General features: G+C 35.1%; 1 long non-coding RNA gene across 1 annotated transcript in view; it reads right to left on the bottom strand.

The window, feature by feature from the left end:
- Positions 1 to 13,180: 13,180 nt before the first annotated feature.
- LOC140637582 (uncharacterized) overlaps positions 13,181 to 20,231 on the bottom strand; it is a 36,979-nt gene continuing 29,928 nt past the window's right edge. Inside the window, exons 2-4 of the long non-coding RNA XR_012034667.1 lie at positions 16,630 to 16,705; positions 14,291 to 14,368; positions 13,181 to 13,324 (exon numbers count right to left, since the gene is read on the bottom strand). This is a non-coding gene — a long non-coding RNA (uncharacterized lncRNA). The remainder of the gene's footprint in view (positions 13,325 to 14,290; positions 14,369 to 16,629; positions 16,706 to 20,231) is intronic.

Below are 20,231 nucleotides of genomic sequence, written 5' to 3' on the forward strand. Positions count from 1 at the left end.
TTGAAATAGCTGACAGTCCTGTTATACATACTATATTTTAAAGTATTTATTTATTTCAGTTTATTATTCTCATTATATTTAGGAACTATGCTCCTCAGGGTCACTTTTTAAATGTTTATGTTAACTATTGAACTAACAGAGACTGAAGTCTTCATTAGATATAAATTTAATACTCTTGTTGTATAGCTGGTCTATACACTCTTCTCCAATAAACACCGAGAATTAAGCTCTAACTTCATTTATAATAATGTTACTATTATGAAAAAAGTCAGCTTCCAATTTAAGCAAGAGACCAATAGTCTTAAATACTATTTATTCTATTGCTTGGTGCATTTTTAATACCGTGGTTTATTTACCCCACTAGTATTATTAGCAATAGATCTGAGATTACCAAGTGTATACAGGCTTTGCTGCATCCTAAGAATCTAAGGATGCTTAAATTAAATGCCAAATGATTGATCAGGATAAGAAATAATGGAGTTAAGTATTGTTTGAGGTCACCAAAAAAATTGTAGAGGATAGGGCAAATTTAACCTGAATTTTGAAGGAAGATTAATATTTAACTAGAGAGGAGTAAGTTTGGCATTTCCAATGAGCCAAATCACAGAGTAGGTCATCTTGGAAAGACCAGAAGAGAAAAGTTTAGTCTGAAAAACAGATTTTTATACATTAATGCCAAGTGCAGTAGTCTAGGTCCCAATGCAAGCTTTCAGATCTGTCTTCCAGATGCATAATAGTAATACCAAATAATATATCTATGTGATTTACAATGAATTTTAGTGGCAATAAACCAGTTAGAATCAGTTGAAATAGGTGTAAAATGTGGAATTCTTGAATTAGAGTATGTGCTAAATTCTCATTACAGTTGTAACCAGACTGCATCTTTAGCTTTTACATTTAGAGTAAAAGCACAACCTTGCTGCATTTGTAAAAGAATATTAATCAAAACTCCTTTCCCTTTCAGTGTAGTTATTTGTATGAGGCGAACAGTAAGACCTTAGTTCTATTACTTTAAAAAGGTCTTGACCACCAGATAAAATCCATTACAGAAAATTCCACTTGTACTAGATACATGTTGCCTCTTCAAGACTGGCAAAGTGCAATAAATCTAAAATTCTCAATACAGTAATTACAACTTCAGAGAAATTCTCAGATTGGATAAAGTTACAAAGTAACTTCTTATCATTTCTGGACTTTGAACAAAGGACAAAAAGTTAATTGACTAAAATGATAGAGTTTACCCTCAAAATGAAAGCACATTAACCTATAAAGTCAGTCTGTCTCATTGAAAATAAATGATTTTACCTCCATATTTTTACTGTAGAAATCTCTTGTGGGAAAGAAACATCGTTAAACCATAAATTGTGAGATTTAACAAAATTCATTAATAATGCCTGAATAAATTCATGGTATCCAACCAAATATAGAAGGCACACAATCATGTGTTATTAGCTTAGAACTGTTAGGACATCATTAGAAGCATACACTTGTATATATTTTATGACCTTCTTTAATTAGGGGAGCACAGAAATATAAAACAATGCACCTATAAGCAGTAAAGGAACAAAGATTGAGAAACTGAGTCAGTAATGTTTGCAACATATCAAAGACTGTAGAAATATATAGAAGGTGTCTCAAATTGCATATTTAAGCATATTTCTTTGAATAAGGAGTTTTGCCCTATTATAAACTCCATGTAGGATTAGCTTTAAAAAAATCTGCACTACTGAGCTGTTCTAATCAGCATATAGCCCACATTCCAAGACTGTAGTTGACATACAGTTTAATGTAAATATTACATTTAAATAATCTATAAATTATAGTTAACTCAAAGAAGTATGTTAAAAAAATTGTTTACCAAATATGTTGGGTTTTCATTATTTCTGTCACTCCCTAGCCCTTAGCGAGTACCTTATACTTTGTAAAGTGCTAACCAAATGTAAGTTATTATTAATATATCTAGCTCCGCACAGCTATAAAACAAGTTGAGTAAATATAAACAATAGAATTACAAACTCCTAGGGGATCCCTGGGTGGCGCAGCGGTTTGGCGCCTGCCTTTGGCCCAGGGCGCGATCCTGGAGACCCGGGATCGAATCCCACATCAGGCTCCCGGTGCATGGAGCCTGCTTCTTCCTCTGCCTGTGTCTCTGCCTCATTCTCTCTCTCTCTCTCTCTCTGTGACTATCACAAATAAAAAAAAAAAAAAAAAAAAAAAAGAATTACAAACTCCTCTGGTTTAAGAGACAAGCAAAAATTTGCCTACAAATATACAATATTAGCTGTAGAAACAAATGAAAAAATAATTCGCATTGAAAGTGAAATGAACTTTGAACAACTGTTAAGTTTTGAGTACTTTTTGGATAGGAGAGAAAAAACTATAAACAAAATAGCAGTCCTCTAACTTTTTATGAGTAGCTTTACATCTCCGTTAACCTCTGTCAGAGTGTGAAAAACTTTAGTTGGGGTGCCTGGGTAGCTCAGCAGTTTGGTGCCTGCCTTTGGCCCAGAGCATGATCCTGGAGTCCCAGGATCGAGTCCCACATCAAGCTCCCTGCATGGAGCTTGCTGCTCCGTCTGCCTGTGTCTCTGCCTCTCTCTGTGTCTCTCATGAATAAATAAATAAAATCTTTAAAAAAAATAAAAAAAAGAAAGAAAAAGAAAAACTTTAGTGACCAAGTGGTTCATTTTCTTCATTTTACTGATGAAGCAGTTGAGACACTAGAGAATATTTGGGCTTCCAGTCTCTGGTCTGTGTGTACTTAAGAAGCTTAGAGGTCACCCTCCTGGCCTAACAAGTAAAAATCTGAGCAAACTGAAAAATCAACTCTTCTTAGATCCTTAAGAGAAGTGAGGTCTTCGGAAAATATCCCCCAAATTGGAGGGAACACAGAGAATCACAGCTTACAGGAGCAGAGCCTCACAAACTGCAGTCTTGGTGGGAACCACTGCTGGAGTAACCAGAACGGCGACTGAATGGAAGGAGTCTCAATATGGACAAGTGTTAAGAGCTAAAAACTCCTGCATGACCCAGTTATAGTGAGTTTTACCTCCATGAGCTCAACTAGGTTCTCAAAGTAAATATCAGAGAAAAGACTGCTTCTGGCAGGCAGAGGGGGAAGAGAACCATTTAGAAATAATGCCATAGCACTCTGTTCCAACAAGGGCTGCCATCAGGAGAAACTAATTAACCCAGCCTAATCTGCTGGGGTTTTATCAGAACCTAATGACCCGAGAAAAGGGCACTACCCAACTTCGCCTGGATCTAGCCTTCTACAAGGAGAAAGAATACTGAACTCCAGGCCCCTCTGGCCATCTGATCCTACCTAAAGGGGTAGGGGAAGGAACAGAGAAGCACAGTGATGGTCCAGAGCCACAGGTTCACTAAAAGAATGACATCTACTCATAGGTCTATAGGACGTGTTCCCTCCCCAGACCTCACTACCACACTAAAGGTCCTCACTAAAGGTCTGCTTATAGCAGTACCTTCTACCAGTACATCAGGTCCAAATATAAAGAAGAAGAAAAAAAAAAGAATACAAGACATGCTAAAATGCAAAAAACAAAACAAAACAAAACAAAACAAAAAAAACACATTGGAAGGGACAGAGCAAGCATCAGGAGCAGACTTAGATGTGGCATGGATGTTAGACTTACCACACCAAGAGTTTAAAGGAAATATGATTAATATATATGTGAAGGGCTCTGGTGGGGAAACCACATTGCTTACAAGACCGGATTGGTAATGTATGCAGAGAGATGGAAACTCTAAGAAAGAACCAGAAAGAAATGCTAGAGGAAATAAAAAATAAAAATAAATTATAAAACAACAAAGAAATAAAAATATAAAAAATACTGCAACAGAAGAAGAGTGTCTGATGGGCTTATTAGTAGATTGCACATGGCTCAGGAAGAAATAGAGATTTCTCAATAGAAACCTCCAAAATTGAATGCAAGCAGAAAAAAGGACTGAAAAAAAAACAGAGTTTTTAGAAATCTAAGAACTGTGGGACATAAGGATAATAGGAATATCAGGAGACTATTTGAGCTTAGTCAGTGATAAAACCAGACTATAATTTAGGCCTCGTGACTCCAGTTCTGTTTTTCAGATCTGTGCCATGTTCCTGCAACACAGAGGTCTGCTTCCCAATTGCCTAGTTGCTTCAGATTGCTGGATGCTAGTAAACCCCTCTTGGACAGTCTCCTTGCAAATGCCTTTGATCTCAATTTACTAATGCATATCTATCCACAGCCAAAAGAACATCACACTAATAAAACTGCAGAGTACCAAATAACTATATTAAATGACGGTTAACAGGTTAACAAACTCCCTCCCTCTGTGTGTGTGTGTGTAATTTATTTTCTAAAGCACACAAGTAGACACCAATCTATATGTCCTATTAGTTACATAAAAAGGGAAGGCACTCAAAACAAAGACAAAGAGAAGTTTTCGATTACCACACTCAGGATTGTCTTGCCAACATTTCACTAGAAATTAAAGTAATGGCTCATTTCCTGTTGGTACAGATTTAAAAAATAAAATGTCTATTGCTTATGCTTCCTGGAAAACAATATTTGCACACCTGCAAAGTAGTTCAGTCATTCCCAGATATGAATTTTGATTGTGTCAACATTATAATGGCAGTGAAAATAAAACAAAACTTGCCAAATTTAAGTTATAGATGAGCGGCTGGTTCCGAACTATCACAAAGACAGAGTGAAATATTCACATCATTTTTGGCTCTGGAATGAATTAATTACTTGAAATGTACTTTACCTGAACTTTGGGAAACATGCTAGAGACACATGAGGTTAGAGAAAGGAGATAGTAGTGATTAATGTTTCTTCTTATTTCCAAAGTATTGTTTACTCTTGTCTGGTGAAGGTAGTTTTATTTTCCGTGAGAGAACACAGTCTTGTAAAAAGAAAACCCACAGCTTTCTGAAAGGGCCGTGAATTTTGGAAGTTAGCTTCTGATACATGTACTTTCTTTACTTACATTTCTTCTAATGTCACAGCTGCCTAAATATTTGTAAAAATACCTTCACATTACTGCCTCCTCAAGTATCTCCTGAGCAGAGACCTTTTAGGAGAAAAGCAAAAATATTTTCTTAATTAGAAAGCATCATGGATTCTGGGTAAAGTGGCAGCCTTGAAGTTAATGGGTATCTTGACTTCTGTCCATGAGTTTCCTATCCAATGCAGGTGCTTTTATTTTGCCAGGAAAATTTTGAACTCAAAAGGAAAGGATAGTTTACATGCCCATCGTTGTTACTTCCCCACAATAATCAGTGGTACTGTTTCTTCATAGCCGTGCACTAGGCCTCTGACATGTAATGTATGCGGGCCTTATGATAGCCCTGCTAGATAGATATCATTAAATCCACCTGTCTATATGGAAATTCAGACCTGAAGATATTAACTAACTTGATTGATTACAAGTCCTGAGCAGCTTACTAAGGTCCTTAGGACAAGATCAAGGAAAACCACTTCTATCAGAATCAGATCCTTCAGGTGAATGAAAGGATGTATTATGATATTTTTTCCTTATCTTATTGCATTTGATTTACTCTTTTGGAGTAAGGCATTAGAAACTTTTTCAAAATAGTGGATAGGTAGGGAGAAGCCATTAACCCTTGTGTTTGCATATATATTTTTAGATCTCCCAAGAGAAATGGGAGATGGATCTTTTGTGGAACAAGTAAAGATAATCCTGACAGTTCTGGAGTGGTGTGTTGGGTCTGTGGTGCCCTGGTGATGTCCCAAGGTAGGTACCTGGGAACCCAGAAACAGAAAAATAAGGGGGACAATCAGCTGGTTGTTCATCATTTATTTATTTTTTTAAGATTTTATTTATTTATTCATGAGAGACAAAGAGAGAGACAGGCAGAGACACAGGCAGAGGAAGAATCAGGCTCCTCGCAGGGAGCCCGATGTGGGACTCAATTCCAGGACCCCAGGATCATGCCCTAAGTCAAAGGCAGACGCTCACCCATGGAGCCACCCAGATGGCCCTTGTCATTTACTTTATTGATGATTGATATTAAATATTTTGAGGAAATATTTAGACTGGAAAAAATATTTGAAAACCATAAATTTAGAGAATGAGATTTGAACAGAATATGAGTCATCAACAATCAGTGGACTCCTCAACCAAGAGAGTCAGGAGAATAGCTTGCCTGCATTAAAATTTTCCTGGACCTAAGCTGATAGGAGACCTGTTATCCCATTCAGAGGAGGGAACTAAATACAAATACAAGGCTTTACCAAAACTGAGAGTGTAGAGTGACCCCTCTGCTGTCACTACTCATATGCCTCTTTGCAGTGCATTTGTCACCACTCATACCCATAATTTGAATGTTCCATCTACTAGTTTGCTGGTTAGCACTGTGTGAAACTCTTTAATGCAATTACCAAAATTAAACTCAGTTATAATCCCTGATCTAGGACCACAAAGCTGTTGTACTTTGTATGTATTGTGCAAAGACCCTAACCAAGGGGACAGATAGGATGTGAAATCCACTTGGCACTCGACTCATCAGCCTTACTCCTTGGGTTGGGAATGTGTCTGCATGGAGTAAGAGGTACCTTTTTTAACTTACACAAAGAGACCACATGGGCTAGTGACAACCCTGACTTGTGCCATGGTCCCCGCTACATCTACCCCCACCCTCTGTAATCTGTGTTTACCTCTCTTGTGGAATTTTTGTATAACATGGTAATGTAACTCCCTGTATATTTGGGACCTTATTCCTTGCCATATAATAGCATAAGCATAATGATTTGTTGTTATATCTCCTACATCTTAGAACCATCCCTGACACCTAATATATGCTCCCTAATTATCTTTGGGTTGTTATTGAATGTATGTTCCAATGTGGTAAACTTAATTTATATAAATCTCAATAGAGAACTTAAAAAAATGTGTGTGCTTATATGACTTTTTTATGTTAACTACAATGAGATATTTGATGCACCATGTAAATTATGAACCATATAAAATGTATTTAATTCACTCTAAATCCCAGCATCAAATTAGGTTGCTTTCTATCATGCATTACTTGTCTTGATTCTTAGACACTATGATACTCTCCATTGCCTTAGAGAGTAAAATATAAAAGTCTTAGGAATATCACATAATTCAATCAAATCCCATACCTGACTAAGAGGTCCTGGACTGGAGGAGGGAAGAAAGAGTTTCTATTACATGATAGATTCTGTGTCCACTTGAAATCATTCTATTTCACTTTTAACATACAACCACTCTTTGAATCAGATATTTCATTTTAAAATGAGATAACTGAATATCAGAGAAATAAATGTCTTGGTAAAGTCACTTATCTTGGAGTGCCTGGGTGGTTAAGTTGGTTAAGTGTTTGACTTTGGCTCAGGTCATGATCTCGGTGTCCTGGGACCAAGCCCCGTGTTGGGCTCCGTGCTCATCGGGAAGTCTGCTTGTCCCTCTCCCTCTACCCCTCCCTCCCATGCTTTATTCTCTCTCTCTCTCTCTCTCAAATAAATAAAATCATTAAAAGCAAGTCACTTATCTTGTAAATTCTAGAATCGGGAAATCCAGTGTTCATATAAGAGACTAATTTGTCCAGCTGATATTTTACTTACACTGATGATACCTTGACAATGATGGAGTATTTTGTTTACTTGGGAATTTCAGCTAATTATCTCAATACTTTTTCTGATACAATGAAAAATAACCATTTTGAATGATGGTATTTTTTTCTCAATAAGGTGATTTTTTTCCCTCATTTAACTGAATGTTTTGATGTCATAGTTGCATAGTCCAGAGCCAGCCTCTAATTTCGCACTGCATCCTGGTGCACAAAGTAAAATACCAAGACACATTCAAACATAGGCCAAGGATATTTTCATTATCAGTCTCCACCAAGCATGTATATTCCTCCTTTAATGAAAATTATCTTTTCCTAGCTTTGTTCATTGTTTAAAAATGTTTCCCTGCCTCAGTCTTTTCATCTATTGCCTTTCTCAGATGAATGTTTTTCTTGTTGTGTTTTATTTTGTATTAATTCTACTGAGTGATTCTCAGCAATCTTACATAATACACACTTTCTCAAAAAATTGATTAATATAAAATCATGTTTGAGTATATATATTTTTAAAAATAAAAGATACTTAAGCATGCTAGATAATAAAATATAGCAATCAGTTACATATACAGATTTTATCTATATTTTGTAAATCTACAGTAAGAAAGATAATAAAAAACTTAGATCTCTCTCTGAAATGATTATGGAAGATTTTATACACACATACACATACTCATATATATAGTAAATGCCAATAAGGCCGAATTTGCAAAATGTTGTCCTTCTGGGGTATTTGTTCAGATGTCATGAAAGGTTGAGCTATTTCTCATAAACATCCAAATTTAAAAGACAAGCACCCTAGGCTATGTGTGGGTGCTGGTGTGACTATCCATTAGATAAGATGTCCTCTCGGTTGTCATGTCATCCTTGTATACCTGAGGTTGGCCTCACCTGAATTAGGGACTTTTTTACCCATGTATCCTTGTTTAGGATGGTTGAAAAGGAAAAGAGATTGACAATAAAGGCCTCTAAGGCAAGCAGGAGGAACCAACGTGATTTAAGCTTGGATTGGGCCGGCAAGAGAAATTTACCTGGCAAATGAGACTAAAGAGCATCAAAGAAATACAAAGGAAGACACTTTAGGTGATTTCAAACCCTGAATGTTATTAAATGAACAAAATAGCATACAAAACTTTCCATATACTTTATTGGGTAACAACATAATTAATATTGTTCAGATATCTTGTGCAAACTCAATTTAATAACTTTTCAGCATGTACTTTATGCCTAGCATCACGCTGGGCCCTGAAGATGCCAAAATTGAGAAGATAGTTCTGCCCCAAGAAAGTCACAAACCAAAAAAGAAGAGTATTCTATATAATTGCTAAAAATAAATGAATTTACAACTCTTTAATAAAGAGACAAATAAACCACTTACAAAATAGATGAAGGACTTACCTTATACTACATAAAAAATTTAATTCATAATGTATTGAAAACCTAAACATAAGAGCTAAAACTATAAAAGTCTAGAAGAAAACTTAGAAGAAAGTTTTCTTGATTTTGTGTTTGACAATGGTTTATTTGATATGATACCAAAAGCGCAGCCACCAAAAGAAAGAATAGATAAAATGACCCATTCTAAATTGAAAACTTTTGTGCATCAAGGAACACTATCAACAGAGATAACCCACAGAACGGGAAAAAATGTTTCAAATCACATATCTGACAAGGGATCCAATCCAGAAAATATAAAGAACTCCTGCAACTCAACAAGAACAATGAAGTAGCAAAGCAAACAACCCAATTAACAAATGCAGAAAGGATTTGGATAGACATTTCTTCAAAGAAGTTATATTGATGGCCAGGAATAACATGAAAAGTTGTTTCTCATCAGTTTTCAGGGAAATGCAAACTAAAATCACAATGAGGTATCACTTTACACCTATTAGAATGGCTATAGGGAAAAGATAGTAAGTGTTGGCAAAGATGTGGATAAATTAGAATGTTCATAAAGTGCTGGTGGGATTGTACAATGATGCAGCTGCTGTGGAAAACAGTCTGGTAATTCCTAAAACAGCTAAACATAGAGTTACCATGTAATCTAGTATTCCAATTCTAGGTATATACCCAAGAGAAATGAAGATGTATGTCTACAATAACTTGCACACAAATATCAAGTAGCCAAAAAGTAGAAACAACCCAAATGTCCATCAGTTTGTGAATGGATGAACAGAATATAGGCTATCCTTACGATTGAATATTATCAAGCCATAAAAACAGGAATGAAATCTGGACACATGATACAACATGAATAAACCTTGAAAACAGTATATTATATGAAATAATTCAGTCACAAAAGACCACATATTTTATGATTTAATTTATATGAAATGTCCAGAAGAGACAAATCTATATCCAGAGAGTAGAGATTAAAGGTTGCCTAGGGCTGGGGTTAGTGGATTGATTGAGGAGTGATGACTAACAGATGTGAGGTTTCTCTTTGGAGTGATGAAACCAAAAATCAACCAAGTGACCAATTATGCCCAGTATATATGTTTAAGAAAATGAAAGATAAATTTAAGCATGCCAGATAACAAAGTATAGCAACCAGTTACATATAAATATTTTATGTGTTTTATAGTATACCCAAAGGAAGATAATAGAAAATTTAAATGTCTCCCCAGAAATACTTGTGGAAGATTATGTATACCTGCATGTATGTTTTATTTTTGTTTCAATAAAGTCAGAGTTAAATTGTAACTTTATTTAGAGGGAAGAACTTTTCTTCTTCAAATACAGATAGGATGTTAGACATCTGAGCAACATTCAAACATTAAAGGTGGCCTAAGAAGGTAGTTTAACTATGAGCAAATTCTAATTTCATGCAGAACTGGTAAAAATATGTTTAATAATTCAATTAAATATCAAAACATTCCAATCATGTGTGTCATGTTCTTTAAACTTAAAATGTTAAATTAGTTCTGCAATTACATATGACCATAGGAAGTAATTCTTAGCCATGCATTTCAATGTTTTTTTAGTATGTTTGTGGAAAAAAGGGTACTATACTCTGCTATTAGTTTTTCAAAATGACTATTTGCAGATATAGGCAAACATACATACAAGTACAGCTGTGTATAGCTGTAGGTATGGATACATATATAGCTACAGCTTTAGCTATAGATCGATATAGACATAGATATAACTGAAATCTTTGGTTATGACTTCACCACCCAAAGATCCTTTCATACATATATTCCCCATTTTAAAGAGTAATAAAAAGGGTAAATGAGACATATTCTCTACAAATAAGTAGATAATCTATTAGAAGAAAACTATAAATATGCAAATACAGTAATTCAAAGAACACTAGAAAAACCACAATAATAGAGGTGTGAAGTAGTATAGTGCACCAAAAGGAAATAAATTAGCATATGATTTGATAAAACTTGTCCAATATTTTGAGATGGGCTATCTATTTTAGCCCTAGGTTTGCCATTAGTATAAATGGCTTTGTAAAATTGTTGAGCAATTTGACACTAATTTTCTTGTATGAAAAATTAGTGAATCGTCCTAGGTTCACTTCAGCTTTTACTTTTGATGACAAAATCATTAGGTGACTGTCATGAAGACCCTGTCCTTTGATGAGACAGGAAAAAAATTCCAAAGAGAGGAAAACATAACATATACATGAAATTTCTAGAGATAAGTAAATAAATAAAATAACAAATCAAACTAAATAAAACTAAGCAGCATCCAGCATAGGGACTGCCCCCAAAAGCAAAATTTTTTTTTCTTTTAAGCAAAGTCCATTGTTCGGTTCAGGTGGAGCAGACTTGTATGTAGTTTGATGATAAGCAACAGAGCTAGAGTTGGAGATAGTGGTTGGAATCATGACTGTCAGAATTGTATTGTGTTTACAGTTGACTTGGTAGGTAAAAGGGTCAGGAATGCATTTGACTATGAATAGAGCTACTCTGGCAGATTTGAGAGATGGTTAATTTGAAACCAATGCTGGGAATTTGGGATCGAGTTTAAGAGAATCCAAATTAATGTGAGAAAAATGAGAGGAGAATGGAAAAGAGAACAAACTTCAAGAAGAACAAAATATATGAGGTGGGTTTTTTGTTTGTTTTGTGTGTGTGTGCGTGTGGAGGAGTAAGGATAAAGGAAAGAATATACTTTGAAAATTTAAATGTGAATAACTGGATATATGATGGTGTCCTTGCAAAAAGAAAATCACAAGGAGGAGCTTGTTCTGGGGAGACCAGACACAAAACAAAATCTTTTACTGTTTAAGAGCTGGGAGAAAGATTAGGATAATTGTATATTTCACACATTAAGAAACCAAAGTTCAGAGAAGTGATTTAACTAAATCAGTTGACTAATGAAGAATGAATTTTTGAAACATGCTTAGTTGGAGGGCCTAGTAAAAGAGCAGATAGAAATACCCAATAAGGCAGCAGGGTATAGCTGATGACAGCAATAAATATATAGTTTACTGTCACAGTGAAATGATCACCTCACTATAATAATAACTTTGAAAGAAACATACAGAAGAGCAACTTGCCACAGAAGTGCCAGGAATTGCAACAAACTGTATTATAATTTTATGAAAACTAATTTTCTCGTGACATGCCCAGATTACATATTGTATGAAAAACTGGGAAAAGAAAACATTCTTAAGCCTCAGAAATACTTCCTGCTGTTCTGTTACACTGAGATTAATTGCAAGTCACACAAGTTAAACAGTGCAAAATGTTTTACAGAGCACATGGAAGGTTTCACATGCCCTAAAATAAAGGGCTATAAATGTGACATACTACACTCTCCTGGAAGAATTTCTGAATATTTCTATTATAAACTAATTTTCTCCTACTGCAGCTTTCCTAGGAAAGTGACAAGATAAAACTGATTTCTTAAGTCATCATTTCAAAGGATGATATAATTATCTCATTTTAAAATTAAAAAAAAAATAAAGCAGTGATGCTATTAGTAGCTTTCATGTTTCAGAGAAGTTTCCATATATTTGCATACTATAATTAATTAAGAGATTGCTAAAAGGGGCCAACTGAATGAATTTATAAATAGTAAAATTTGTCTCTATCTACAAATAGTTTTAATCTTCACAGTTATATTTTTAAGGATGCTTATCTGTGTCATTTCTTATAAATACATTAATAATGGTTTTAATAAATATAGCCATTAGATAAATCTCTACTCACTTGTAACATATTTCATATAAGTTAATTCCCAAATATCTATTTCAAAATATTTATTTAACCAAAATTTTTAACATACTTGCAATTTGCAATATGATACTCAATTTTAAATAAATGGATTTTCTATCACTTATACTAATGGAAACTAATGGGAAAAAAAAAAACCCTAAATGTTTTATTTTAAAAATGTTCGGAAAAATATGCATTTCACAGTTACTGACCTCTCATAAACTACAGTATCTCAAGTAGATGATCCAACATGGAGGTATACAGATATGTATCTGTTTTTTTTTTTTTTTTTTAAGATTTATTTATTTATTCATTCAGAGAGAGCGAAGAGAGAGGCAGAGACACAGGCAGAGGGAGAAGCAGGCTCCCTGCAGGAAGCCCGAGATGGAACTCGATCCTGGTCTCCAGGATCACACCCGGGGCTGCAGGTGGCGCTAAACCGCTGGCCACCGGGGCTGCCCAGATATGTATCTGTTGAGTAGAAATAATCACTTGGCCATCCAGACATCTTTGAGTACTGATGAATCATCTGAAAAAAAAAGGGGAAAAAAAATTGGAGAGAGAGAGAAAGAGGAAGAGGAGGAGGAGAAATAGCAGAAGTTGGGGGAAAGAAAGAAGAGAGGAAGGAAGGGAGGAGAAGAGGAATGAAAAACCAAGGAGAGAAGTCATAAAATCTGATGACTTTGTCTACCGTTAAAGTGACAAAGTGAGGATAAAGGTCAGTAAGTACTCAACCTATACTCTCAACCTATACTCTCTATACTAAAAACTTCACATCTGCCATATTCTGTGCCTAGAGTTAGAAACATGACTCTTTATACAGGTTTTCCCCACTATCCAAAGTGGAGTGTTTCTGTAAAACATTTGGTAAGCAGAAATGGTGGAAAGCAAAGAGAAGTGATTACCATTATAATTGATATCAACAATTTTTGCACATTCTCAGGACCCCCCCCCCCCACAAAAAGGGCCAGGGAGGGTTAGGCAGGGAGAGATAGGTGGGAGCCATGAAATCAGGCGCACAGAAATCTTGAGGGTGCTGAGATATAAGAACCCAGAGATAAGGAAACAAACCAGACCACCTGGCCCCTGATGTTAGGGAGTGTTTTTCTTTGGCAGCTATACCGTAGTCACAGAAAATGACCAGACCACAAAGAAATAAGTCATTAAGGGTGTTATCAATAGTCCTTGCTCAAACTAAGACAACAGAAGAATCTCAAGGCCACAGACTCCTTGGTCAAGTTTTCAATAAAATACCAGCCTAAAAACCTTTCAGTGGCAACCCTGTCAGGATCCCTCTCACTTCTGAGAGCTTTCTCTGTTCCCTCACTTAATAAACTTCTATCATTTTACTCATTCTCTTTTGTCTGCAAGATTCGTTCTTAACTCCATGAGACAAGAACCTAGCTCTCCTGCTTCATTAGGCTTTTCTGGTACCTTAGAACACATCTTGCTAAAGAATGCACAAAATAAATCGAGATAAAGCACAGATGCTCACAGACACAGTCCAAAGTTAATGCAGCTTCGCAGGGCCACTTCTGCTGCTTGAGGAGTGTGATACCACTGCAATGGCTTCCTGCAAAAACACATGTTGAATGCTGTTTTCACTTTTTCCATAAAAATGAAAATTCTCTTCAGATTCTTTCAGTTAGAGAAAACAGATACTAATCTAGGTGTTTCTTAAAAGCAAAGTGACAAACCTGAACTTTTGAAAAACAGGGGATCCCTGTAATGGACATTGGAGGAAGGAGACAGGTTTAGGAAAGGAATAAATGCACTGTCTCTGTTGCAGAACCCTCTTCATTCTTCTGGTTAATATTCCCTTTGTACCTTGGGGTGCCTGGGTGGCTCAGACCGTTAAGCATTCAACTTTTGGTTTCAGCTGAGGTCATGATCTCGAGGTCATGAGATCCAGCCTTGCGAGGGGCTCTGCTTAAGGTTCTCTCTCTCCTTCTCCCTTTGCCCCTCCCTCACACACGTGTTTTCTCTTTCTTAAAAAAAAAAAAAAATTTCCTTTGTACCCTTTAGCTCTTGCTTTCCTCTTCCATGCAACTAACCTATGTCTACCTTTCTTGGGCTTTGATCATGGTTAGCTATCAAGAAAATCTGCTGTAAAATTATCTGTTGAATAGATTATCTCCAGGTATTTACTTTTTATTAGACAAGAAAAAAATCCTTCTTTAAATAATAATGTAAAGATATTATTAATTATTATTAATAATTGTAAAGATTGCCATCAAAAGAGATTGCTTCTGAAGGCAAACCCCCTTAGAAGATATATTATGTCAAAATCCTCTTAGAAAATTATGATTTTTAAATTATAGTAAAATCATAAGTATAAAATATTATGACCAGTGATACTGCTATCTATTATATACAAGAACTCTATTTAGTTCTGATGAGATAGTTTATATACTTCAAAATTTCATGTGGCAAATATATGTCATACTGCATAGGATAAAATATAATACTCATGGTCTTGATAAAATAAAGATATTCTCTTGTATGAGGTTTGAGTTTAGTTAGATACTGAAAACATTCTGTGAGTGTTTTTTATCATATGGCCCAGTTTTATATTAATATATATTTAATCAAATCAAACCATTTGGTTTCTGTACAAAATGAAATTGTATATATTATGTAGATTGGGATTATTCATCTGCATTTAATATTAACACCTCATTAAAATTTAAGATCCTCTCCAATATCACACTCATAAATACCATGAGCTATTGAAAATCTATGGTATAAATATGAGTTGCTGGTTTAAAAGTTTTCCTACTTGCTGATGCTATACCTTCCATAGCCTTGTAAACTGTCATAGTGATCTGCAGAATCCATTTATTTTTTAAAAAATTACTTAGCTATCCATGCCATCTCTGAATACAGTTTATTCTTTGAAAAGGCAATGTCATAGTCCACAGTTAAAATTATTTTTATTTTTATTTATTTATCCTTTATTCAAACATGTACTGAATAACTGTAATATACCAAATATTCTTCTATTCTTATGAGGTTAAAAATGATAAAAATGACGATGTCCCAGTCCTCAAATTGCTCACTACCTAGAAAGGGGAAGAATATACTATGTATATAATAATGGCAATGTCATTATAGCTACATATTCTGTAAACCTAAGACTACTGTGTAGTAATTTAAGTGAATATGCATGTAAAACTCATAGGTGAAGTAGAGATTGATTAACTCTATCTGTGCAAGGTCGCAAAAGGTTTTAGAAAAGATAATAAGACTCAGCAGGGTGTTGTGGTATGAACTAAATAGTCTTAAAGATAGTAGACTATTTTAAATAGAGAAAGAAGCATTTCAGTGTTTCTAAAGTATCTCATCAATTGTGGTTGGTAGTTAAGATGACTCTGAATATATACACTGAAAGAAAGTCATGAAGCATCATTTATGTTATGCCAACCTGATAGCTGAGGAAGGGTTCTGAGCAAACAATTGAGATAGCCAGGTTTTATTTCAGAAAGTTCTCTTAATATTTGCATGCAGAGGATGAACTATAGGGAAGAGATACAGTTATACTTCTACTTATAATAATGCATTAAATTCCACTTATTTTAATTCATTTCTAAATTTCCCTTTTCTTTAACAATTATTACTTTGTCACATATGTTGTAATTATTTGTTATTATTTCTGTTAATTCCAGGCTTTCAAATTTAAACTGCAAGGAGGCTGGAATCTTTGTATGTTTTCTTCACTGATGTTTTGCAAGTACCTAGAAAAGTACCCAGCCTAGTATGGGCTATTGTTTAATGTTTTTTCTATAAATATAATGTATGAATTTTGCTACTTTGAAAGAGTAGTGATTGACTTACTTATAGTTGGTTTGATTGCAGTCCTTGACAAATTCTCTTAATAGTCATAGAATTTTTGTGTGGATTTCCAGGTTTTCTAGGAATGCAAGTATATGATCATCAAAAGGAGAAAAACTTGTTTTTGATATGCTAATATTTTTACAAATTATTTCTTGATTTGGCTGATTGCATTCAGTGTTATATCTTAAACAGATAAACAACATTAGCAATAGTCAATATCTTGTTATTTTCTTGGCATTAAAGATAAAAATAGTTAACTTTCAAAAATTTTAAATTATGGTGAGGAATCTGGTGGCTCCTTAAAAAAAGCAAGGAGGTTAGTATAGCAGGAGTAGAATAAATTATGACTGTAAGATAGCTATTTTTCAATATTTCATATTTGGCTCTAATGTAGTCTCCTGTATTTTCAATTTTTGTCTGTATTCAGTTTTAATATTTTTCCATTTACCTTGTATTTTTATTTGCATTCCCTTATGTCTTTAATTTTATCTTTTTCACTTAAAAAAATTAAAGATTTATTTATTTGAGAGGGAGTGAGCACAAGTGAGGGCAGGAGAAGAGGGCCAAGCAGACTCCCAGCTGAGCACAGAGCCCAATCCAGCACCCCAAGATCATGACTTGAGCTAAAGTCAGATGCTGAACAGACTGAGCCACCCGGGCGCCCCTAATTTTATCTCTTCATTTTACATGGTATTCAAAAATCTACTCCTTTCTCTAATTCCCAGAAACCACCCTGTGCTATACCTTTTTGCTCATACCAAAAATTGGTAGCTGCTTCCCTGTGAAAAGTGGGTGCAATTTATAAACACAAGTACTTCACTTCTCTGGAATGTTAGATTATCCCTCCTTACTTCAAGATATTTTTGATGCTTCTGAGTGATTCTGTTATTGTTTTTTTGCCTAGCTTTCTAGTATGGCATAGTACATTAGTCTGTTCTCCAGTATTCCAGCTTGTAGGAAGTGAAAATTCTGATGTATCTGATTTATTTGATCAATTTGCCTGCTCTCTTATGAACCAGCAAAAATAGAAGCAAAAAGTTGTGTTGGAAGGCCATTGCAGTATTCCAAAACGTTGATATCAATGCATTCTACGTTTGCAGAAGTGGAGATATTGGAGAGTCACTGGATTTCGAAAATAGGACCAACAAGATTTACTGATAGATTTGATGAGGTGAAAGAAAGGAATGACGGATGATTCTAAACTTTTGTTTCAGTCAAAACCCAAGCAAATAGCCAACCATGTCATTTGTTGGCCTGGGGAACATTGGTAAGGAAGAATGTTTGAGAAAAATGTAAAGTATATTAGAAATCCAAGAGGAATTATTGGATAAGCAGTTGTATGTACAAATCTGGAATTCAGAGAGATTTAGGTCTGAGGTAATCCTGTATAGATAACGTTTGAAACTGAATGAAATTATCCCAGGAGTAAATACAGATACAAAAGATGGCAGGCACAGAATTACAAAGAAAAACACTTCAAAGTGGGTGAAGGCAGAATTAGGCAAAGAAGAACAAGTTGGAATATGAAGTGGCTATAAGGAAAATCAGGAAAGAATGGAAATCCAAAAGCCAAATGAAGTGTTTTAAAATTGAAGGAGTGACCCACTATATCAAATGCTGCTGAGAATTTAATTAAAATGAGGACTGAGGGATCCTGGGTGGCTCAGCAGTTGAGCATCTGCCTTTGGGTCAAGATGTGATCTGGGGTCCTCCGATTGAGTCCCACATTAGGCTCCCTGCATGGAGCCTGTTTCTCCCTCTGCCTGTGTCTCTGCTTCTCTCTCTCTCTCTCTCATGAATAAATAAATAAAAGCTTAAAAAAAAAAAAAAAAAAAAAAAAACGACTGAAATGATGAGATCATAGGGGACTCACTAGTGATTGAAGGTTGACTCGAGAGCTTGACTGGGTTGGCTCCAGCCAAGTGAGGAAGCACAGACCAGGGTGGAGGAGTTTTGCTCTAAAGGAAAAGAGAAAAAATGAAATCAAAGTAGTTGGGATAAAGAAAAGATTTGTTAGTTGGAAAATGAAAAAAACTATGCTTCTTTGCTCCCTTACTATTGGAACTGATCCTATAGAGAAGTAAGATGTGATGATGTAGGATAATGAGATGATACCTGTTTTTTTTTTTTTAATTATTATTTACTTATTCAAGAGAGAGAGAGGCAGAGACATAGGCAGAGGGAGAAGCAGGCTCCCAGCAGGAAGTCCGATGCGGGACTCTGTGGGGCTCAATCTCCCACCTGGGATCAAGCCCTAAGCCTAAGGCAGACACTCAACCCTTGAGCCATCTAGGCATCCCAATAAGGTGATACTTGAAAGAACAAAGCCCTCAAGGCAAGAGAATTTGCTGTGCTTAGGTAGGAATATGGTCAGTTCATACACTGTAATGGGAAAAGAGTGCAGCCCATACATTACACTTTCACATAGTTGAGGGTTTACTGGCAAAAGATGGGAAAATGTATTTTCTTCTTCTCATGTGTTTTCCCAATGAAATAAAGACCCAGTTTGTTGATATTTGAAGGGAAGGAAAGTGCTAAGGTAGTTGAAGAGAGTACAAACTACAAAATAGTCATCTAAGAGAGCAGAGAATGGACAGTTTAGGAAAATATAGTAAGATTGTTCTTGGGACTGAGGGTCCATGTGAGATGCTTGCTCATGAAAGGACCATGGCTTATGTTTTCCCGAGTCAAACTTTGAGGGTGAAATGAATGATTGTACTAGATCTTAAACCACCTCTGCATTTTTAGAATAAGAATAAAGTTTAGTTGGTTCTCATAACAAAATAATTTTCATGGTTCTTTTTGGTGATAGAATCCATAGTTTAAGTTGCACAATTAGATATTGGGCCAAACAATGCAAATTTTTCATCCTCCCTTCAGCTAATTGTGTTTTTATGGCAGAATTCAGGGTAATGAACTATGAAAAAATGACATGTTTAGCTTTTAGTTGATCTCATTGAAAAACCCAGATTCTTGTCCTTGTAGTTCTCTTTGTTTCACTGCCTACAAATAGCAGGTGATGGTAAACCCTGAAAGGCATGTATTATGCAGGCACAATTGTCCTGCTAGCCTGTGTCACTAGAGGACCCATTTGTACTGCACCATTTAATACAAGACAAATGAACATTTATTCGGGGTCTTGTCTTAGAAGCTTATCCTAAAAAAAAATACTAGATTATTGTTTTGCAAATTATTTGCTAATGTTTAATTAAAATATTTACATTCATAGTCATAAGCAAAATGTAATCATGTTTCCTTTTTTAGTATTATCAGTTGTGCTATTAAAGTTATATGTTGGTTTTCTAATACTTAATAGGGAGCTTTGCATATGTTTCTTTCTGGATCTTGAAATAATGTTTAATTATAGGGCCTTTACCAGATAGTTGGAACTCAGTTTTGGAAATAACTGTTCCAAATGCTTATTTTAAAAGACTAATTTTGAACATTTTTATTTTCAGATGTAGTTAACCAATGTAAGTGTACTAGTATGTCTTATGTCAAATTTTTGGTTTATATTTTGCTAAAATATAAGCAGTTTCCTTTAGGTTTTCTAATTTGTCATTTATATTTACTCTCTTTCTTATAGCTTACTCCCTTTGCAT

Source organism: Canis lupus, chromosome 8, assembly GCF_048164855.1.
Source record: "Canis lupus baileyi chromosome 8, mCanLup2.hap1, whole genome shotgun sequence".
Lineage (NCBI taxonomy): Eukaryota > Metazoa > Chordata > Mammalia > Carnivora > Canidae > Canis > Canis lupus.